This window comes from Aulonocara stuartgranti (genome assembly GCF_965226115.1).
Source record: "Aulonocara stuartgranti genome assembly, chromosome: 2".
In the NCBI taxonomy this organism is placed as follows: domain Eukaryota; kingdom Metazoa; phylum Chordata; class Actinopteri; order Cichliformes; family Cichlidae; genus Aulonocara; species Aulonocara stuartgranti.
Window position 1 is genome coordinate 17422965 of NC_138940.1, and position 21265 is coordinate 17444229.

A 21265-nucleotide genomic window follows, 5' to 3' on the forward strand; every position below is an offset into this window, starting at 1 on the left:
GTACTTCCTGTTACGAGTGTACGGACGTTCATGTTGGCTGCTAATAAACGCCTGGCATACAGTTACAGCGGACTGGTTATTATAAGCAAAACCTACATGGTGTCAGAAGTGGGATATCTTAGAAATCCTGCACAGTCCAAGAAGAAAAGCGGAGCCGGTAAGGACGACGAAAAAAGCAATCACCGCACAACATGGCGGACGGATTCCGGCGCCCAGATCCTCTCATCTTTGACGGCAACGTCGCTGAAAACTGGCGTAAGTTTGAGCGCGAATATGACATCTTTATCGCCGCTGCCCACAGTGACAAAAATGCTAAGACTAAGGCCTATATACTCCTCAATCTGGCGGGACCAGAGGCCATTGAAAGAGAGCGATCATTCACGTATGCCCCCGCAGTCATATCAGCTGAAGGCATAGTAGAAGTCGCCGCGGAATCGAGGGAAGACCCCGCATGTCTAAAGCGAAAGTTCAGGGAGATTTTAGTTGGATCTGCTTTTAGTCCTTCGTCAGTGAATATGTGTCCCACGTAGCTCACTTCTTTAAGTCTGAACTTGCACTTTTTTGGATTCAGTTTGAGTTTTACTTGTCTGGCTCGCTCCAGAACCTTTTTTAAATTTTTGTCATGCTCCTCCATATGTGAGCACATTAAAGAACATGGCCAGAACCTGCAGCTTTGGTGCACTACAAGACGAGTTAATCAGAGACAGATTAGTATGTGGTATAACCAGTGACAGCGTCAGACGTTCCCTTCTTAAAGAGACGGAACTCACTCTTGCCAAGGCGGTGCGTATATGCCAAATAAGCGAGCTCACAGATCAACATAGCAAAGCCCTCTCTACACCAAAGCATATTACATCTGCTAGTGTGGACACTGTACAGATTAAACATGGCAAGTTCAAAAGGAAAATAAATAAACCTCTAACGAACATTCAAAATTGCAGAAACTGTTGCGGTTCGCATCCAGCCAAAAGGGAGCAATGTCCTGCTTTCGGACAACAGTGTCACGTCTGCAAAAAATACAATCATTACAAAAAACAATGCAGATCAGCAAAACCACATCACAGAGGCAAACAAGTGAACCAAATTTCAGAGGATGCTGACCCAGACAGTGATGAGACATTTTGCATTGAGCACCTAACAATGGAGGGTGAGAACAATCACAACAAAGAAGGATACTGCACAGTCAAAGTTTCTGATAAGGCCCTCAAACTAAAAGTAGACACTGGGGCAAAATGTAACGTAATCTCACTAGACACTTACAGAAAGATCGGCAACAACGAAACCCTATTCAAGTCACAAAAACAGGTAAATCTTGTTGCTTTCGGAGGCACGAAGATCAAGACCACAGGCACAGTTACTCTCAAGTGCAAGCTAGCTGGACAGTTATATGACCTGCAATTCCAAGTTGTAAAACACGATGTGCAACCCATCATCGGATTAAAGGACAGCGTGCGAATGAAACTGGTTAGTTTCAGCAAGGAAGTCTACCAAGTTGACACAGATCAGGATGAGACACTGGCGCAGAAAGTGTTTCATGAATACACAGACCTGTTTGAAGATGAAGTTGGTGACTTACCTGTAACTTACTCAATGAAACTCACTCCAAACGTGTCACCTGTCGTCAACCCTCCAAGACGCGTTCCTGTTCCTATGCAGAAAAGAGTTAAAGAGGAACTTCAAAGAATGCAGGCCCTGGGAGTAATTGAACCAGTGGAGGAGCCCACGGAATGGGTATCTAACATGGTCGCAACACACAAAAAGAATACAGATGATGTTCGTATCTGCATTGATCCAAGGGATCTGAACAAGGCACTAATGCGACCTCACCATCCCATGCGAACTGTGGAGGAAGTAGCTGCTCAGATGTCGGGAGCAACCATCTTCTCAGTTCTGGATGCAAAGAGCTCCTTCTGGCAAATCAAACTAGATCCTGCCTCATCTCTTCTCACTACGTTTGCAACACCTTTCGGCAGATTCAAATTCCTGAGGATGCCCTTTGGCATCAACACCGCTTCTGAAGTCTTCCAGAGAGCCATGGAACAAATATTCATGGGATATCCATGCGCAGTGATAGTGGATGACATCATAGTGGGAGGCAAAGGAATAGAGGAGCATGACAAAAATTTAAAAAAGGTTCTGGAGCGAGCCAGACAAGTAAAACTCAAACTGAATCCAAAAAAGTGCAAGTTCAGACTTAAAGAAGTGAGCTACGTGGGACACATATTCACTGACGAAAGACTAAAAGCAGATCCAACTAAAATCTCCGTGATCAATGAAACGCCACCACCAGAGGACAAGACGTCTCTCCAACGTTTCCTGGGAATGATCAACTACCTGGGCAAGTTCATCCCAAACTTAAGTGAACTGTCGGCACCACTTCGTCAGTTGCTTCACAAGGATGTGGTGTGGAGCTGGACTCAACATCAGCAGGATGCTTTCAACAAACTTAAAGCATGCCTCACTAGCCCACCAGTACTTCAATACTATGACATGCACAAGCCAGTGACTCTCACATGTGACGCTTCCCAGCATGGTCTGGGGGCTGCATGCCTTCAGGACGACAAACCTGTGGCATATGCATCAAGAACTTTAACTCCAACGGAGAGAAGGTACGCTCAGATAGAGAAGGAGTTACTAGCTGTAGTGTTCGCATGTTACAGGTTTTACGACTACATCTACGGAAAGCCAGTGGTGATTGAAACTGACCATCAGCCTTTGGTCACAATCCAAAACAAACCTTTCCACACAGTCCCGGCACGGCTACAGCGCATGATGCTACGATTACAAAAGTTCAACTTGACTCTGGTGTACAAGAAAGGCAAACACCTTTACATCGCAGGCACACTCTCTCGCACACCAACGCTGGATGAGCAACCTCTAAAGGAAGAGGGGCGCGACTTCGAGGTAATGACACTTCAGCTCATCTCACCAAAACGCCTACAAGAGCTCACCGAACACACCTCAAAGGACGTTACCCTACAGACACTTGCTCGCTACATCCAGCAGGGGTGGCCAAAACAAGCAAGTAGTGTGCCTATAGAAATAAAACCATTCTTCAGCTACCACGATGAACTAATCATCGACAACAATGTCATTATGAAAGGCAACAGAGCCATCGTTCCAGCATCACTACATGAAACCTATCTGCAGGAACTACACAAGGGACATCCAGGCATGGAGTCTACAAAAAGGAGAGCAAGGGACAGCGTATTCTGGCTGACAATAAACTCTGACATTGAGAACAAAGTCAAATCATGCAGCATTTGCAACAGTCTAAAGCCTCACCAACAAAAACAACCCCTGAAACTACACCAAATTCCTGATCTTCCCTGGTCCATCACAGCCACAGACTTATTCGAATGGGACAATCGCCACTACCTTGTGCTCGTGGATTCATATTCTGGATGGTTTGAAATAGATAAACTTGAAAACCTAACATCTGCCTCAGTCATTAACAAACTCAAACACCACTTCTCAGTACATGGGATACCACAGAAACTGTACTCAGACAATGGCACCCAGTTTACCAGCCAGACCTTTCGTGAGTTTGCCACACACTGGGAGTTCATACACGTCACAAGCAGCCCTGAGTTCCCTCAGTCAAATGGACTCAGTGAAAGAGCTGTCCGGAGTGCTAAAAGACTCCTTGAAACATCAAAAAGAGATGGAACTGATTTCTATTTGAACCTGTTACATCTACGCAACACGCCACGAGACAACATTCTTGGCTCACCAGCACAGAGGCTGCTATCAAGACGAACGCGGTCAACCCTTCCTGTGTGCAAAAAACTGCTAACACCAACAGCAAAAGTGACAACCACTATCAAAACTCAACTCACAAAAAAGCGTAAAACTCAAAAACAGCACTACGACAAGTCCAGCAAGCTGTTCAGTCCATTAACACCAAACGAGGTGGTGAGATTACAAACACAGAGAGGACATGACAAGATTGGAGTTGTAAGTAAAGTATGTGCTGAACCTCGCTCATATGTCGTTGAGTCGGGTGGAAAAGAATACAGGCGCAACAGACAACATCTTCTGCCTGTGAGCGAGCCTCAACCCGAAAAGCTCGCTACAACACAAGATGAACTGGACTCATCTCGACGAGCGGATGAAACTGAACCTAATAAAACACAAACCAACAAACATGAAACAGTTCAAGTTCAACTCGACCCACCACAACATGGCACAAAACAGTCAGAACAGGTGATAACACCTACAAAATGCCAAGTACGCTCTGATGACAACTTGTACCGAACCAGATCTGGTAGAGTGTCTAAACCGAATAGTAAATACGTGGATTAAAAGCACACCGGTGCTGTATTTTCTGTTTTGAAATGTGTTTTATCTCGTGTTATGTTGTTGCATACTTGTCGTAGTTATGACAATGATTACTGTGAATTTTATTTGATATTTGAAGCCTCATTTTGTTGTGTAATCCATAACCTGATAAGTTCTTCCATCACGGTGGTGTTGTTTGATTTGGGTTTGCCTGGAAAGTGCAAAATTAAGAAGAAAAAAAAAACTGAAAAGGGGGATGTAGATAACAGCAATGTTATGTTTGTCCATACTGCCTCCTGTTGCTGCCGTTACGGAGAGTTCCAGCAGGTGTCGCTGTGGTTCTCTCTAGATGTTATGTGTACTTCCTGTTACGAGTGTACAGACGTTCATGTTGGCTGCTAATAAACGCCTGGCATACAGTTACAGCGGACTGGTTATTATAAGCAAAACCTACAGACTGCCATACCCGTTGTGTGTCTGTGAGCAAGGGAGGGAGAAAAAGGAGAGTCGAAAAGTACGAGCTGTCACCGACAAGAAGCGGGAGATGGAAGCATGTAAATATAATGATAACCACTGCAGCCAAGAAGAGTGCCTGACGAGCCCAGTTGTAAGTCATCTATTAAGACTCAACTGTACACTGTGTTTGTGTTTTCCTCTGAAACAATAAGTCCCATTGGAGCAGCCTTTCAACGCCTCTCTCTGTCTCTCACTAGCAAACTTGACCCAGACAACAAAGTAAAGCTAGTTTTCGGCTACGAGCCGCGGACCTTCAGTAATAGCAATAAATTACATTCATGTAGTTGTAAACAGCATGATAATATATTAAGTAATCCAAAGTATTCAGAATACGTTACTCTCATTGAGTAACGTAACGGAATACGTTACAAAATACATTTTGGGGCATGTATTCTGTAATCTGTAGTGGCATACATTTTAAAAGGAACCTTCCCAACAATGTGTATACAACATGCCTCATTCACACCACCACTTCCAAACACAAGTGCAAACTAATCTACATTCACACACATTCACACTCCGATGAACACATCGAAGGCAACTTGAGGTTAATATCTTGGCTCGACTGGGGAAGCCAAGGATGGAACCACCAACCTTCCAATCAGTAGCTGAGCTACGCCACAGCCACCCACAACACCAGTGTGTCTGCAGACACAGGTCAAGAAGTAAACTTTACACTAATTAGTTTATCTTTCCACTTATCCATCGCGTTTTACAGCTGGTCACAACAAAGATCTGTGGAAGAACAAAAAAATGGAGCAAAAATAAAAATGACTAAATTTAAAGATTATACAACAAACTCTCTGAGCACAACTTTTAATGAATACAAAAAACTGCAATTTCACTGAAAAAAAGAAAACTAAACCCATCAGACACACTCTTCAAGTTTAAATTGAAATCTCTAACACAGCAAAGTTCATGCCAATGTTCCTTTGAGCAAATCTCAGCTTGTCCTTCACTGGAGCTACTAAGCCTCAGACCTTTATTCTCTCGCAGACATGCTGCATGTACTTGCACATTATCAGGACAACACCATTATTTCTTCCAAACTCAGCCGGGCTCTGAAAGGGTTAAATGAAACCAATGTGCTCGTACACACTCCCAGAAATCACAGGATGATTTATTGTGTGATGCTGTGAAACAGTGACTCACTTTCAGATTCATTATCAAAAACATGCACGGTGAGGGAACCGGCCTACGTGCTTTATTCAAGATTAATCAAGCTCTAATTGACAAACCTTGTGTAAAAATTCATCAAAACATAATTAAAACCTTCATCTTGGGAGGTTTTCTGTGGTGCAGTCTGTCAGTAACACAGCACCATCTATGGATCAAGGTGATCGCTCAGCCTGCAGCATGAATTCAGTCCTTTTGTACTAAGCTCAGTTTTCTCATATCTTAAAAATCATCTCTTCATCATGTGACTATCCTGTTATTCAAAGCTGTGCGTCAATCATTCAGAGCGAGCTCCCTGCACTGAAACCACATCACCAAAAGTAAAGGCAGCAGCAGTCCAATTAGGGCAATGTTTAACAATGTTTCCCAAATGATGTGACAGGCATAGAGTGAAAAACCCAAATCTCCTGTGAGTTTACGGCCAGACGTCTGCAATTGACTTAAATTGAATCAAGCCGGTCTGATGTGTTGTTCAAACTTCTCCAGCCTGACAATGCACGCTTCTTGGATGATAAATAGAGCTGCTAAAACATCTAATTTGTGAGGCTGCTGGCTCCGCAATTGAAAAGCAATCAATACGCCCATTAGCTCCACTGCCATTACTTTCCAAACATGTGAGCACTCTCCAAACGCCCTCAGAGCACAAAGTCATTGACGCAGATATTTGTAGACAACATTTTCTTCCACACACCAGCATGTGGCTACAGGCAACTAGCAAACCCAGACCCACTGATGTCCAACATATACGAGATTCTTTCTGTCTGCAATGCTGTAAAGCTCTCATGCATTTTTTTTTCAATAACTGGGAAACTGGATGTTAATGCTGAGGAGTACTGTGATTGTGCAGATATGAAAATGACTGAAACATTTTCATATCTGCACAGTTCTTTCCAGCAGACTGTACTATGAAGGATCATCGAGGTACCTTCAAATTGAACCTCGGGTTTTCAGTATTCAGTAACTGAAGGCGGTTCACTTTTTCCCTGAGGTACATTGCTATGGCAACATTTGCTCAACCCGTTCTCACTCCCAAAGCGTAACATTTTACGCTAGGTGACAAATCGTCACCATATTACGCTTTCGGCTACCCACCACGTTCCTAAATGACGACCTCGGAAAAAAGAGGACATATGAGAACCGTCTGGACTGAATCTACACATGTTCGCTCTTTTTCTTCAAATCGCTTAGGGCTAGGGATAAGGTTAGGTTTAGGGCTGGAATACAGGGCTGGAACGTCTATTACCGCGGGAGTGTCATTCACTGGATTCCAGCCATAACCCGCCGCGTACCATAAGAACGCCGAAGGTCTCCTTTCGCGTTCCTCAGGAACGCCGCGGGACGTGACAAAACGTCGACATGTTACGCCTCGGGAGTGAGAACGCTCTGCATTTGCTACAGGTCTAACCTGCTGCAAAGCAGATATGTTCCCAAACAGTTATCTGGAAAATAATGTCAGCAAGATCCCTCTGACTTCTTTGTGAAAAATAATCTGCTTATGTTGAACTTGTTTTGTAGTTCAAACTTCACATTTCAAATGTATTTCAATAGATTAGGTTTGTCCTAACGTTAGGGTGAGACCCGCGCTGGCAACCTGCAAAACCACATACAAGAAGCATAAACCACTGCATTTTAACCCAAACTGTAATCTTTGCCTAAATCTAATCAAGTTGGATTTGTATCGCAAACTCAGGTATCACGAGTAAGGGCATAATTCCCCTGTAATTAAAATCAGTTTCAATGCATTTTTTTTTAAATGACTAATTACATTTACCTGGATGGTCGTACACTAGTATAAGGCGGTAACAGATCAGGTTTTTACAGCAAAGAAATTTTAAGTATTGCACAACTACATGCATTTTATTTTTGTCTTGGTCATTTTGCAGAAAAACTAATAATATTATACTAAATTAGGCTTGACTCCATAATTAAATGGTCACAGAGGTCAGCAAATCTTAAAAATATTCATTTTTCCATTTAAGCTTGTCAAGAAGAGCATTGCCTGTCACATTTATATTGGTCAAATAAAAGAACAGTAGAATATTACACCCTGAAAAGTACAGAATATTCATGTTATTACGTGTTTTTAGTTACGCAGTACTTAAATTTACATACAGTATAATTACTTCTTTGTTTCTTGTAAAAACATGACTTATTACTCTCTTATTCTAGTGTACTGTCTTTACGTATTTGTAGGTAAATATAATTACATTGTAATTTCAAATAAAAATACACTGAAATTCATTTTAATTACAGAGAAATTCAGTCATTGTTTACGTCTTGAAAGACAAATCAATAGATTGAGACTGTTTTACTAAAGCCTGCTTTTTTACCTCCTTGTTCCTGACGATGGACTCTACCTGGTATTTAAACAGCTGCTGATTGGTACGTCTGCTTGCTGTGCTCAGTCATTACATCATTCTTTGCAGGACTATGTTAAAGTGGAATTCAGTCCTGTGTTGACAGTTTGCTATTGTATTGTGTTTGTTTAGACTAAAACACTCGGTGAGTCTCTCGTCATTAGAAGCAGATTATTAATCAGGCTGTTTGGTCTGTGTGGGCATCCCTGTAATATAATTAAGATCAATGTTTGTGTATTTAAAGTTGTTGTGTGACTTGATAAACCTGCGTGAATGCCAGCATCCTAATGGAGCGATTCACTTTAGCCCTGTCTCATTAACGCGCAGGGTAAACAGCTAAATAGCTCTGCGTCTCTGCCCTCCCACCCCACCTCCTCGTCTTCCTCCCCCTCCTGCTCGCTCATGCCTTTTCACTCCCACAACTTCGTTTTATATATTTTTACAGTTATTTTAATGAGCGCATTGTCCTCATGCCCTCAATAGAAGCGATGTCCTGGGATGTTTTTTACGAGTACATTCTCAGTTTTATATGTGTTGCAGTTTTTCTTCCAGCTTAGGCCAAATGATCTCATTGGTCACCTTGGATATTCGCTCCTCCCACGCATGTGATGCTGTATAAGGTCACTTAGCAACAGCTGCTGGATCCCGCTCATCAATCATATGTGTCTGCTGATGTTTATGCGCTCTCATTTCGGCTGCGTGTCCATAATGCCAAATGTGGCTGCCTGTGCCTTGTTGCGGGAGCGCAGAGCGTGCAGAGAATGAAAATAAATCTGGACGGAGAGAAGAAGATGACGCTGCCCGAGGACAGACGCTAATGTTGATGGAGAATCTGCTACACTGATGGTGTCGGTAATGACCACGGTCATTACGGGACACTCTGTTCATCTCCACGCGGCTGTGTCCTGACGATATGAATATGTATGATGGCGGTAGTTTGGAAAGCTCCAGACTAACTCCCCCAGTGGGTCTGTCCTGTCACCCAAAGGAAGTCACATTTGCTGTGGAGTCAGTCTCGAGCTCTGATGATGAAGCGATTCACCGTCTCTCGCGAAACACTTCAACTCCCTCATATCCCCCACCTTCAAGAATATCATATAAGCTCTTGTCTTTTTGTTCTTGTTGTCATAGAAATAACATCAGTGTAATCGTTGCGCATCATATTTTGTTTCAAACACTCTGTCACATAGAAAACTAATGATAAATGATAATGTTAAAGAGTTGTTTTTTTATGTTTCTGTGGACAAAACATGATTTGTTGTCATGGCAGCACAGCACTTTTAAAGAAGCTCAAGCACAAACCAGTTTATGAGGCACAAACCAGTTTATGAGACTCAAATCAGCAACAAGAGCAACATCAGAATCAGAATCAGAATCGTGTTTATTGGCCAAGTATATGTGCAGACACATACAGGGAATTTGGTTCCGGTAGATGGAGGCTCTCAAGCACAGCAATGTAAATCACACACACACACACACGTCTATATATACACATTACACATACATACACAAAGCTGTGTAAACCAACTATAAATAACGAATCTAAACTTATATACATAAAATACAGAAATGAATGAGGTGGAATGAATACTACAAAATGTACATAAGGTGCAGCTGCAGTCTGGCAGTGGGAGCAGCAACATAGGAGAGTCCTCCTGGCTGACTCATCACTACCACATCCTTCCTCAACTTTCAGCTGGTATACAGTCCAGGATTCAGTGAGAAGATAGAGCTTCCAGAAAATTTCAGATGCATGTGGAAAGAATACTTCAGATGGAATTCAGGATAGAGCCTGAACAAGCCATGTTTTTCTTGCTTTCGACATAGAGGAGCAGCATCTCTCCTTGAAGCACCTTACATGTGGCTGATTTTCTTATAATGCTTATAACCATACCTTCTATCTACACATGTAGGCTGGAGGGTAATTCTTCATCCACTTTACAGGAGGACCCCACCTGCAGTTAACTAACTGGCCAAGAAATGAGATACTGTACACCCTGCACAGGTTTCCAGTCTATCACAGGGCTAACTTTCTACACCCAACTGCTTTTTCTATCTAACATTCATACACATTTGTGCAACGATTAATGCATCAGAGAGCAACTTGGGGTTCAGTGTCATGCCCAAGGATCCTTACGCATGCAGACAGGAGCAGATCAACTACTTAAGTTAAAGAGTGGAAAACATGATGAGATTATGGCATTTATTAGCTTCATGTTTTTGTATTTGGGGACTTGTTGGGTGTATTTTTAAAGACAATGTTTTTCTTGGAGAATCCAAAAAAATGATGTCAGAAGCAATAAACTGCATGATGTGCATCTTTGGATGCATCATTGTTAAATTAATTAGGCTAACTGTTAGGTTCAGCTAAACCTGAACTATCTGATATTATCCTTTCAAAGACTATCCCAGCTTTTGCATTGTTGGAGGAAATTAAAACTACAAAAAAAGACAAACGAATAAAAGCTCAGTCTTTGTCCGAAAAGTGCAGCATGCCCACTCCACTGGTCTGACACGATGTCAAGTCTTTAATGGAGCATCTTGTCATGCAGTGCCTCTACACAACAGCCACATCCCAGCTGCTGATAAACCTCTTCCAGCTGCCCACATCAGATCACAGACCTCATAAATAAATGAACAAAGTGATGCTGACTTATGCTGCCTGGAGACTTAGCTTAGCAAACAAGAGGCTCAGTATGTTAATGCCCTCTGTATAGATTACAGTGGGTACTAATTCATGTAGGAGGAGGTAATTTATTGGGTTTTCATAGAGGTCCCCACTGGGAGATAAATGCTGTCTGTCCGGCGCTCTGCAGAGACCTTTGCGAATTCATGAAGTGGAGGGTAAACATTGTTTTATGGACTCTGTGGGGAATGCTTTTAACATAAGGAAAGTATTGCACTTTGTTCACCCCGTGGAGAAACAATGCATGACTTAAACCATGACTGTGATATTTATTTTACTGCTTTACTGGTTCTATATACATTAAATGCAGCATTCATTTCTGATTTACATCAGAGAATGTTAAAAAAGCAGAGGCTAAAGGTCAGATTGCAGAGGGCAGACCACACACAGTCTGCCTGAACTTTGTGAGGGGAAAATGTTTGGATTGAATCGATTTCATTAGTACCCCACACTCTGACAGGGAAGGGTTCCTGGGTTAAAATGTCAGCAGATGTTTAGTTTTATCGTTTTGACTTTTCAGAGTCAAACTCATCTCTCAGCAGCTGCGTTTCCAACTGTATTAAACACAGTGGTTAAAATAAAACACCATAAAGGCCTCCAAGAGGTTCCTGTTCACCAAACCAAGGCTAACAGCAAAACTGTGAACACACAACAACAGTAAGAAGAAGAAGTCATGTACCGTAGCAGCCCCAGATCATCAGTATGGGTTTATATGGACAGACACAGCTGAAGTCATTTTCACCCCAAACACTGGGGGAGAATTAGGACAGGACATTGCCTGTAGTTGTATTTTCTGTATGTATCATACAAAAGGAAATGGTCTGCAGCAGATTCTTGGAGGTAATCTTGCGTTTTGTGGAGCTTGAATAGACAACACAGGAGAGTGATGGTGTACCACCTGAGATCACGGAGCTGTCCTCGCATCGGAAAACCTACAGAAGTTCATACTGTTCAAGCTTCACACGCTGCATGTTTAGCCTCCCGGGCTGGGAGTCTAAACATGCAGCTGACTGGAGCATTTACATTGTTACACATAATTTGTTACATAATGATGAGGAGTTCAGGGTTTCTGTGTACATGTGAAAATGACTGATGATGATGCCAAATGGTGCAGTGCTTCAAAAACGTATTTCATGGCCTAAATGAAGATTATTGGTAATTACCAAAATCATTTTTTCTGTAATGGTTAATCCATCAGTATGCACAAGATCTTCAATCAAAATTATGAATGATAAAATATATTTATTGTTGTTATCCATTCATGAGTTTACTAACTTACTGCTTTAGCAAAGCACATTATTGTTTTACGTTTTAATTAGGATGCCAAGTTAGAGTTCTTTATTTGTATTCATAAACAGATAAGTTTCAATGTACAATTTCTGACTTCTCAGAGATGTTCACGATATGTTATCACGATATGTTATCACGATATGTTATCACGATGTGTTATCACGATATACATTTGAAAATTTGAGATAACGATATAACTGACGATATAATTGACACTAGACAAAATACTTTACAACTCCACAACTTCATTAGTGCAAAAAAACCCCATCAATGTATTTTCACTTAAACAAGCAGCTGTTTTTTATGTGCATTAAAGTTATATAAAAACGTAACAGTGCAAATGCAAATTCCTTGCTGACAGTTTAACCAAAAGGCATTTCCAGTGGAAATTGGCCGACTTATCCTCAGCATAACCATGTATAATATCCACAAAACTTAAAAAGAGGTTATACACACACAATACGGTAATATTATGTTGAAGCGCAGTACGTATCACTCTGCGAGGCGCCTGCCTATGGTAGCCGTAATGCTCCGACAATCCATCAAGCGGTGCGGCTTCGTAGCTTAGCAAAGTCATACTAAAACATTTGACAGATTTTCGAGCGCCGTGTACGACATAAAATCGTTTCGAGGTCAGTAAACACACCCAGAATTCATACATAAGGCACACGGGATTATAAGGGGCACTGTCGATTTTCAGAAAAATCAAAGGATTGATTTTAAGTGTGCCGTATTTTCCAAACAACACGGTAATAACGACGGCCCGCTAGCATGCGCTACCAAAAATAGTGCTTTGTTGTGTATCTGACGGACAAAAGCCAAACCAGTGCCACCCCACTGAAGTTGCAGTATTTTTACAAACCAATTCTGGTTCATCCGTTTCATTTAACGACCCGCTTTCGCTCTTCTCATTCTGCGTCACCGCCATGTGCGTATGTAAACATAGGCACTGCGCATGCTCGTTTTACCCATATTCTATCGCGACATTTCATTTTCCTATCGTTGCACAAAATTAGACCGGTATTATTGTGAATGGTATGATATAGCCCAGCCCTACTAAAAACTATTTCTCTCAATAAAATGTGCGCTTTGAAAGCTGTGGAAAGGGTTTGAGTACATATGACCGCTATAATTAAATATGTAGTTGATTATTTGGTATTTATTCTCATGGGGATTTTCACTCTATAGTCAGTGTTGGGAAGGTTACTTTTAAAATGTATTCCACTACAGATTACAGAATACATGCCCCAAAATGTATTTTGTAACGTATTCCGTTACGTTACTCAATGAGAGTAACGTATTCTGAGTACTTTGGATTACTTAATATATTATCATGCTGTTTACAACTGTGGCAGGATGAATGTTATCCCTCGGTCCAACCCACTTTCAGCCTGGCCCATTAGGGGGCGCTGGTATAAATAGTGGCCATTTGAGTGTCTCTGCATCGTTTGCCTGTGATCTCCTTTTTGGTCACCTGACTTCCTCGGTGTGGTAGAGATCGTTGTGGGTTACTCCTCTAAAGTCTCCATCGCGGCTGGTCGTAGCTATAGAAGCCTCCTCTGAGCTATTCTGCTTACGTTCTGTGACCCGGCTTACTTGGTACGTAATCAACTTTTGTTACGCTCTCTGCCTTCTATTCTTTTATAGTAATTATTTATTATGTTTCGCAGGAAGTGTGGGCCTTAGTTTTGCGCCAAGCTACGCGAACTGAAGTGCTGCTGTTTTGCCTTGCTGTGCTTTTACCGTCTGTTCCCGTTGTGAGAATTCCTTCCCTGCTGCTGTCAGCTTTTACAGTGGACGTCGGCGAGGACAACGGCCATATGCATGCCGGTTATCGGAGTCAGCTGGCGTGCATATTGATTGACTGTTAACTTATCGTCGTGTGGACGGCAAGTTGGAGCAGTACGGCGATTCCGTTTGCTCCAGATTTTAGAGTTTTATTCAGATTGTATGTTGTTTTATTGCTTTTTGATTTGTAGTTTGGATTTTCTGTTACACCACTGGTGGGAGGCCCTTTTTCTAGCTGTAGATCACCAGTGTGGTCCTGCAGTTGGGTTATCCCCCGGTGCTACACATTAGTTTGTTGTAATATATTAAAATTTTCTTTGTTTCTTTTTATTCAGATGCGGAGTGCCGACGTGGAGGAGACTAGGGTGCCTTGGTGGTGGGATCCCTTGAGTGTACACACCTGCCTTGTTTAGTTTATTAGTGTGAGTGTGTGTGATAGTCTGTTGCACTTGTGTTTTGGGTGTGTTTTCTTTCTTTAGTTTGTGTGTGGCATCCCTGCCCCTCCACTGGTAAGCCTCAGCTCTGAATACCTTTTTAAGCATATTTGTACTTGAATATTTATGATTGTGCTTTTATATGGTGTTTTAGATAATTATTAATAAATTGTGAATTTGTTGATCATTGAACCTCGTCTCTGGACTGAGTATAGCGAACCTAAGTGCCTTTCTGGTGATTTAGTGTTACTTTCAGTATTCTCTGGGTGAAATTCCCAGGGTGGCGTTGTCTTTTTAAAACTGCAAAGAGTATTTACTTTATATCCCATCCTCGTCTCGCCACACAACTACATGAATGTGATTTATAGCTATTACTGAAGGTCCGCGGCTCCAAACCATAGTAAAGGGACCGCTGGCTAATACGTCGGGTTCGTAGCCGAAAACTAGCTTTACTTTGTTGTCTGGGTCAAGTTTGCTAGCGAGAGACAGAGAGAGGCGTTGAAAGACTCCTCCAATGGGACTTATTGTTTCTGAGGAAAACACGAACACGGTGTACAGTCGAGTCTTAATAGCTTACTTACAACTGGGCTCGTCGGGCACTCTTCTTGGCTGCAGTGGTTATTATTATATTTACATGCTTCCAGCTCCCGTTTCTGCTCGTGACAGCTCGTACTTTTCCACTCTCCTTTTTCTCCCTCCTCGCGCTCACAGACACATAACGGGTATGGCAGTCTGTTCTCCCTGCAGCACGGACTACACTGCCCATGAGGCTACATTCTTTAGGGCTATGGCTGTAGCATTCTGCCTATTGGCTTAGCACAATAACAACAACGAAAAGGTGCTCTCTCACCCAGGAAAGACACAGTCGCAGAGAGAACGCGCATCAACCTGTAACCATGGCAACCGTAACGCTGTCGCCTGGAACAACAGAACATAGCTGTCAAACAAAACCCAAACAATCCTGACCCACCACAATATGAAACAGGAAAATACCGCCGTGTAATCCATTTATTTCAGCAAAGTAACTGTATTCTAAATACCACCTTTTTAAACGGTAACTCTAATGGAATACAGTTACTCATATTCTGTATTTTAAATACGTAACGGCCGTACATGTATTCCGTTACTCTCCAACACTGTCTATAGTATTGATAAAATTCTAATAAAATCTGCCGCTTTCTGTAAGCTAATAGTATGGCATTAACATAATCTTAAACCTTTTGAAAATATCTTAGTTTCAAGGCTTTAAAAGAAAAGAAAATAGACAACAAGATAACTTTTCAAGCTTTTTACAGATGCTCAAAATCGCTGCAGTACAATAAACATGCATCAGCAGAATTTCAGAGCTTACTGCTCTCGGTCTGAGGCTGGACGGCACGTTTGTCTTTAAGCTAATTGTTGCTGCAGACTGACATGAAAGCTGTGTGATTGCAGCCATGTGAGCGACTTTACTCAGTTAAAGGCTGAGAAAGAAAATGAGAAATAGCCGTTCTGACTGTTCAGGATGCAAACAGCACTTTAAAACAAAAGCATCTTAGCTGGATTGTGCAGAGAGAATAAGGGAACTTGGTCTGTGACAAACAGACTCATTATGAGCAGAGTAGAAGTTTATTTATGGATTTGGATTACCATCCCCTTGCTAAGGCGTTGATACTTTAATTAGCTTCATCAGTCATCGCGATAATGCCGAATTTGTCGCTTTCTTATTGCTCCCCTGCAAGTTGGATGGTTTTTGCTTTGCTTGTGTGACCTGCTTGCTACAGCACATGCTGAAGGAGCTCATCCTCCCAAACCTCCTGTTCTCGGCTGTTGTTACAGCAAGTCGCCATCACTCTCCTTGATGAATGCAGAGTCTGGTCGCTACAGAGAAAAAAGAACAGAAATAAAGTTTTATCTGTGCAATTACTGGGGGAGGACAGTAATTTAGTTATTTATGGTCGGTTATATGCCTTTGTGTATGTATGTGTGCATATATATATAACACACAACACCCAGCACGCCCCTGTGGGCGGTTTATCCTTCAAGCTCGGGTCCTCTACCAGAGGCCTGGGAGCTTGAGGGTCCTGCGCAGTATCTTAGCTGTTCCCAGGACTGTGCTCTTCTGGACAGAGATCTCCGTTGTTATTCCCGGGATCTGCTGGAGCCACTCGCCTAGCTTGGGAGTCACCGCACCTAGTGCTCCGATTACCACGGGGACCACCGTTACCTTCACCCTCCACATCCTCTCGAGCTCTTCTCTGAGTCCTTGGTATTTCTCCAGCTTCTCGTGTTCCTTCTTCCTGATATTGCTGTCATTCGGAACCGCCACATCGATCACTACGGCCGTCTTGTTCTGTTTGTCTACCACCACTATGTCTGGTTGGTTAGCCACCACCACCATATATATATATATATATATATATATATATATACACACACATGTATGTGTGCGTGTGTGTGTATTGTGTGGTTTACATATTGTTGATTACGTTGCTGTGCTTGAGAGTCACCATCTACCGGAACCAAATTCCTTGTATGTGTTTGCGCATTTACTTGGCCAATAAACGCGATTCTGATTCTGATTTGGTTTTACCAAAGCAGTAGCTTGTTGTGTTTCCAGTCGCAGGGAACATTTCCAGTTTATGCTACCCAAGGTTTATTACTGTGCTTCAGACACTGCAGTGTTAGTATTACCAGTGGAAGTCAGCTATTTGATGTTTCAACATAAACACTACCCCATATCACTGTTATCCAGATGGGAAAATAATATTTGTGGGAACTCTGGGTAACCCAAGAAGCCACGAAAGGACTTGAGCCAAAATAAAATGCAAAGCTCCAAAATCAGTCAGCACAATAAACACAACTATCGCATTTCCAATTATCACGGCTGTCTCAACTTCAGTGCAACTTATATTTTGCTATATATTATTTTATAATTGCTATGAGAATCAATTGTTGTGTGTTTTCTATCGGTTTACCCACTGAATCTTGTTTCTGCTATAGCAGCCTTGCTTTGCCCTCAGGGACCAATAAGATCTCATCCAATCGATGCAGTTCTACCCTGCCACCAGTTATATGACTGTTACCATCCAGATGTTGCCTGTAGTGAGTTAGTAATTGTCTGCAACACCAGATGTTCATCTGGGTGAGCCTGAAATCGCCTGATGAACTTCATTTAATGTATTGTTTAATCAAATGAATAAAAATATAAAAAATAATATAAAATCAGATTTTAAACCAAAGAGTATATTTTGTTCTCTAAGCTGTTTTCTGTTCTTCATGCCAACATTAAGTATTTTATCACTTTTGTGATGCCCTCAACTCATTTTTTATTATTCAGAGTCATAAAACAGCCATAAAACTGTGGTTTTAGTTCCACGCTGGAACACACATGAAACATTTAAATCATCCTGCGTGCATTTTCTTTCTTTCAGTAGCAGCTGTTTGCTAAGCACACGGAGGCATGTATTACTACACAACACTATGGAATCAAATTCTGATGTAGGAGCTTCATATTGGTACCTTAGTTGCATCTACTAAAAATCTTAGACAAGTTCAACTCTCAGTCACCTTGATGTCAAAGTCCAGCCTTAAATTAAGTTAAATTAAATGAATGTACCACCTGTTCAGCTGTTACTAAGAGGACAGTTGGCTGTAGAGACCAGTAATCCTTCTGTTTATTTCTGCTGATGACATGGGAGTGTGTGGAGACTGACTTCCTGCTGCCCCCCCCCACACCCAGTGGACATTGTAGGAACTGCAGCTTAGGAACCTAATTTTAGGGCAACGGTAGGACTGATGGCAATGAATACGATATCATACTTAATTCACACACAGAGAATTATTTGAGAGTCCAATCTCCTCCTCACTCCTCACACAAAATATTAGGTTAGGTGCTATCTGCACGCGCTAAACATCAAGTGTTTTAACAAAACAGAACACTATAAAAATGTTTAAAGGCAACAAAAATTTTGTATGTATGTGCTTTCCACTACAGCAGCTTGATGTGGATATATTGCTGCTGTAGACATTAAATAAGAGCAGGATATCGATAGCAGACGATTCAGCACCTCGCTGAAACTCATAAACATAAATTTGCTGATGATGGTTCCCTACTGAGGTCAAGAGCACTCATAAATGACAGAGCAGTGCACAACATCAACCAAGGCTTTGACTCGGCTGAAGAAAGTGAGCATGCTTGAAGAAGCAGAAATCCTCAGTGGCAAGGACATAATAAAAAAAAAATAAAAAAATAAAAGTAGTTTGTTTAATTTTTTCACCAACAGATGAGCTTTTAGTAAATCTAGTGTTTGCGTTTGTTTACAGACAGAGAATGCAGTACAGTCACTTCCAAAAAGACAAAACCTGATTTATGAACCATGTTTTAATCTTTGGTTCCCCTGATATTGGCTGTTTGGATTATTGTTTAATGTTACTTTCTTTTAATTTTAGTATTTTTGTGATGTATTTGAATTTTGTAATAATGTTACATGTTTGGATTCTGTCTTGACTTTATTATCCTTTCATCAGTGCAGCTTTGTATCAGGTTTGCTGTGAGTTTACTCATCCCTGAATAAGAGAGTTGTGCATGTATGTCGGCATGTACATGTCTCACCAAATGTATGAGCAGTCTTGGGAAGGTTACTTTTAAAATGTATTCCACTACAGATTACAGAATACATGCCCCAAAATGTATTTTATAACGTATTCCGTTACGTTACTCTCTGGATTACTTAATATATTATCATGCTGTTTATATGGGCGATCGTGGCTCAAGAGTTGGGAGTTCGCCTTGTAATCGGAAGGTTGCCGGTTCGAGCCCCAGCTTGGACAGTCTCGGTCGTTGTGTCCTTGGGCAAGACACTTCACCTGTTGCCTACTGGTGGTGGTCAGAGGGCCTGGTGGCGCCAGTGTCCGGCAGCCTCGCCTCTGTCAGTGCGCCCCAGGGTGGCTGTGGCTACAATGTAGCTTACCATCACCAGTGTGTGAATGTGTGCGTGAATGGGTGGATGACTGGATATGTAAAGCGCTTTGGGGTCCTTAGGGACTAGAAAAGCGCTATATAAATACAGGCCATTTACCATTTACAACTACATGAAAGTGATTTATTACTCTTACTGATGGTCCACGGCTCCGAACCATAATAAAGGGACATTTGGCTAATACGTCGGGTTCCGTGTCGGGCTCGTAGCTGAAAAATAGCTTTACTTTGTTGTCTGGGTCAACTTTGCTAGCGAGAGACAGAGAGAGGCGTTGAAATGCTGCTCCAACGGAACTTATTGTTTCAGAGGAAAACACTAACACGGTGTACAGTCGAGTCTTAATAGCTTACTTACAACTGGGTTCCTCAGGCACTCTTCTTGGCTGCAGTGGTTATTATTATATTTACATGCTTCCAGCTCCCGTTTCTGCTCGATGACAGCTCATAATTTTCCTTTTTCTCTCCCTCCTCGCGCTCACAGACACATAACGGGTATGGCAGTCCATTCTCCCTGCAGCACGGACTACACTGCCCATGAGGCTACATTCTTCAGGGCTATGCCTGTAGCATTCTGCTTAGCACAACAACAACAACAACAAAAAGGTGTTCTCTCACCCAGGAAGCACACAGTCGCAGAGAGAATGCGCGTCACCCTGTAACCATGGCAACTGTAACGCTGCCGCCTGGAACAACAGAACATAGCTGTCAAACAAAACCCAAACAATCCTGACCAGTGACAATATGAAACAGGAAAATACCGCCGTGTAATCCATTTATTTTAACAAAGTAACTGTATTCTAAATACCACTTTTTAAACGGTAACTGTAACAGAATACAGTTACTCATATTCTGTATTTTAAATATGTAACGGCGGTACATGTATTCCGTTACTCCCCAACACTGTGTATGAGACATGTATCTTGTGAGACAGCGTTGAGGTGGCAGATAGGTTTAAGGTGAGGAGTAGGAAGCCCACTGAGGTTTCATGATTACCTGGGCTTTTAGCGGTCTGGAATGTGATCTGCACCCACTCTGTTTACTTTAATGGACAAATGGAATTTTCTTTTTAGCAGTTTTAGAATACATAAAGAATAAGCTACGGTCAGCAACAACACTGACTGAATTCAGCTGGAGACCTAAATCCACATAAATTAGTGAATACTGGAGTAGCAGCACAGGTCGACTAATACCCTGTACTCAAAGAAAACTGCAGTTCACAACGTTATTGTGTGACTTATTTGTAAGTAGTTCTTCACGCTGTACTACCTCACCTTAATCCACACATGCCAAATCCCATTTTCTGGAGAGCTTTTGAAGTCTCTGACTCTATCCTCTTTGACTAACTGTCTAACTACAGTGTGTTGGCATCACTGCTGGAGTGGTCCCCTGGTTTCAGTCATATCTTGCTGATTGGACACATTATATCACCTTAAGAGACGCATGTTCCTCTTCTGCCCCAATATAGCAAGATGTGCTGTGCTGGGACCCTTGCTTGGTCAAATCATCCACCACCATTGGCTGAGCATCCACTGCTATGCTGATGATGAACGATTATATCTTCATATCTTCACATTAAATTTTGCACTCCCTTGTCAAATGCCTGGAAAGCATCAAAATTTGTAAACCAACTTTGTCAATATGAAGAACATTCAAACTGAACTCTTGATTGTGGCTCCTATTGTCATTGATTCCAAAAGTAGCCATTCCTCTCCTTAACGTGACTTGATGCTTCATCGTACCATATCTGGAAGTCTGCCACCTGGGTGTCGTTTAGGAT

The 21265-nt window shown here is 41.9% G+C and overlaps 1 long non-coding RNA gene across 1 annotated transcript; it reads left to right on the forward strand.

Annotated features, from left to right (window-relative positions):
• Window positions 1–13659: 13659 nt before the first annotated feature.
• Window positions 13660–14720, forward strand: LOC309717531. Its single transcript, XR_014279724.1, has 2 exons — window positions 13660–13905; window positions 13977–14720. It is a non-coding gene; the product is annotated as an uncharacterized lncRNA (long non-coding RNA).
• The last annotated feature ends 6545 nt before the right edge of the window (window positions 14721–21265 follow it).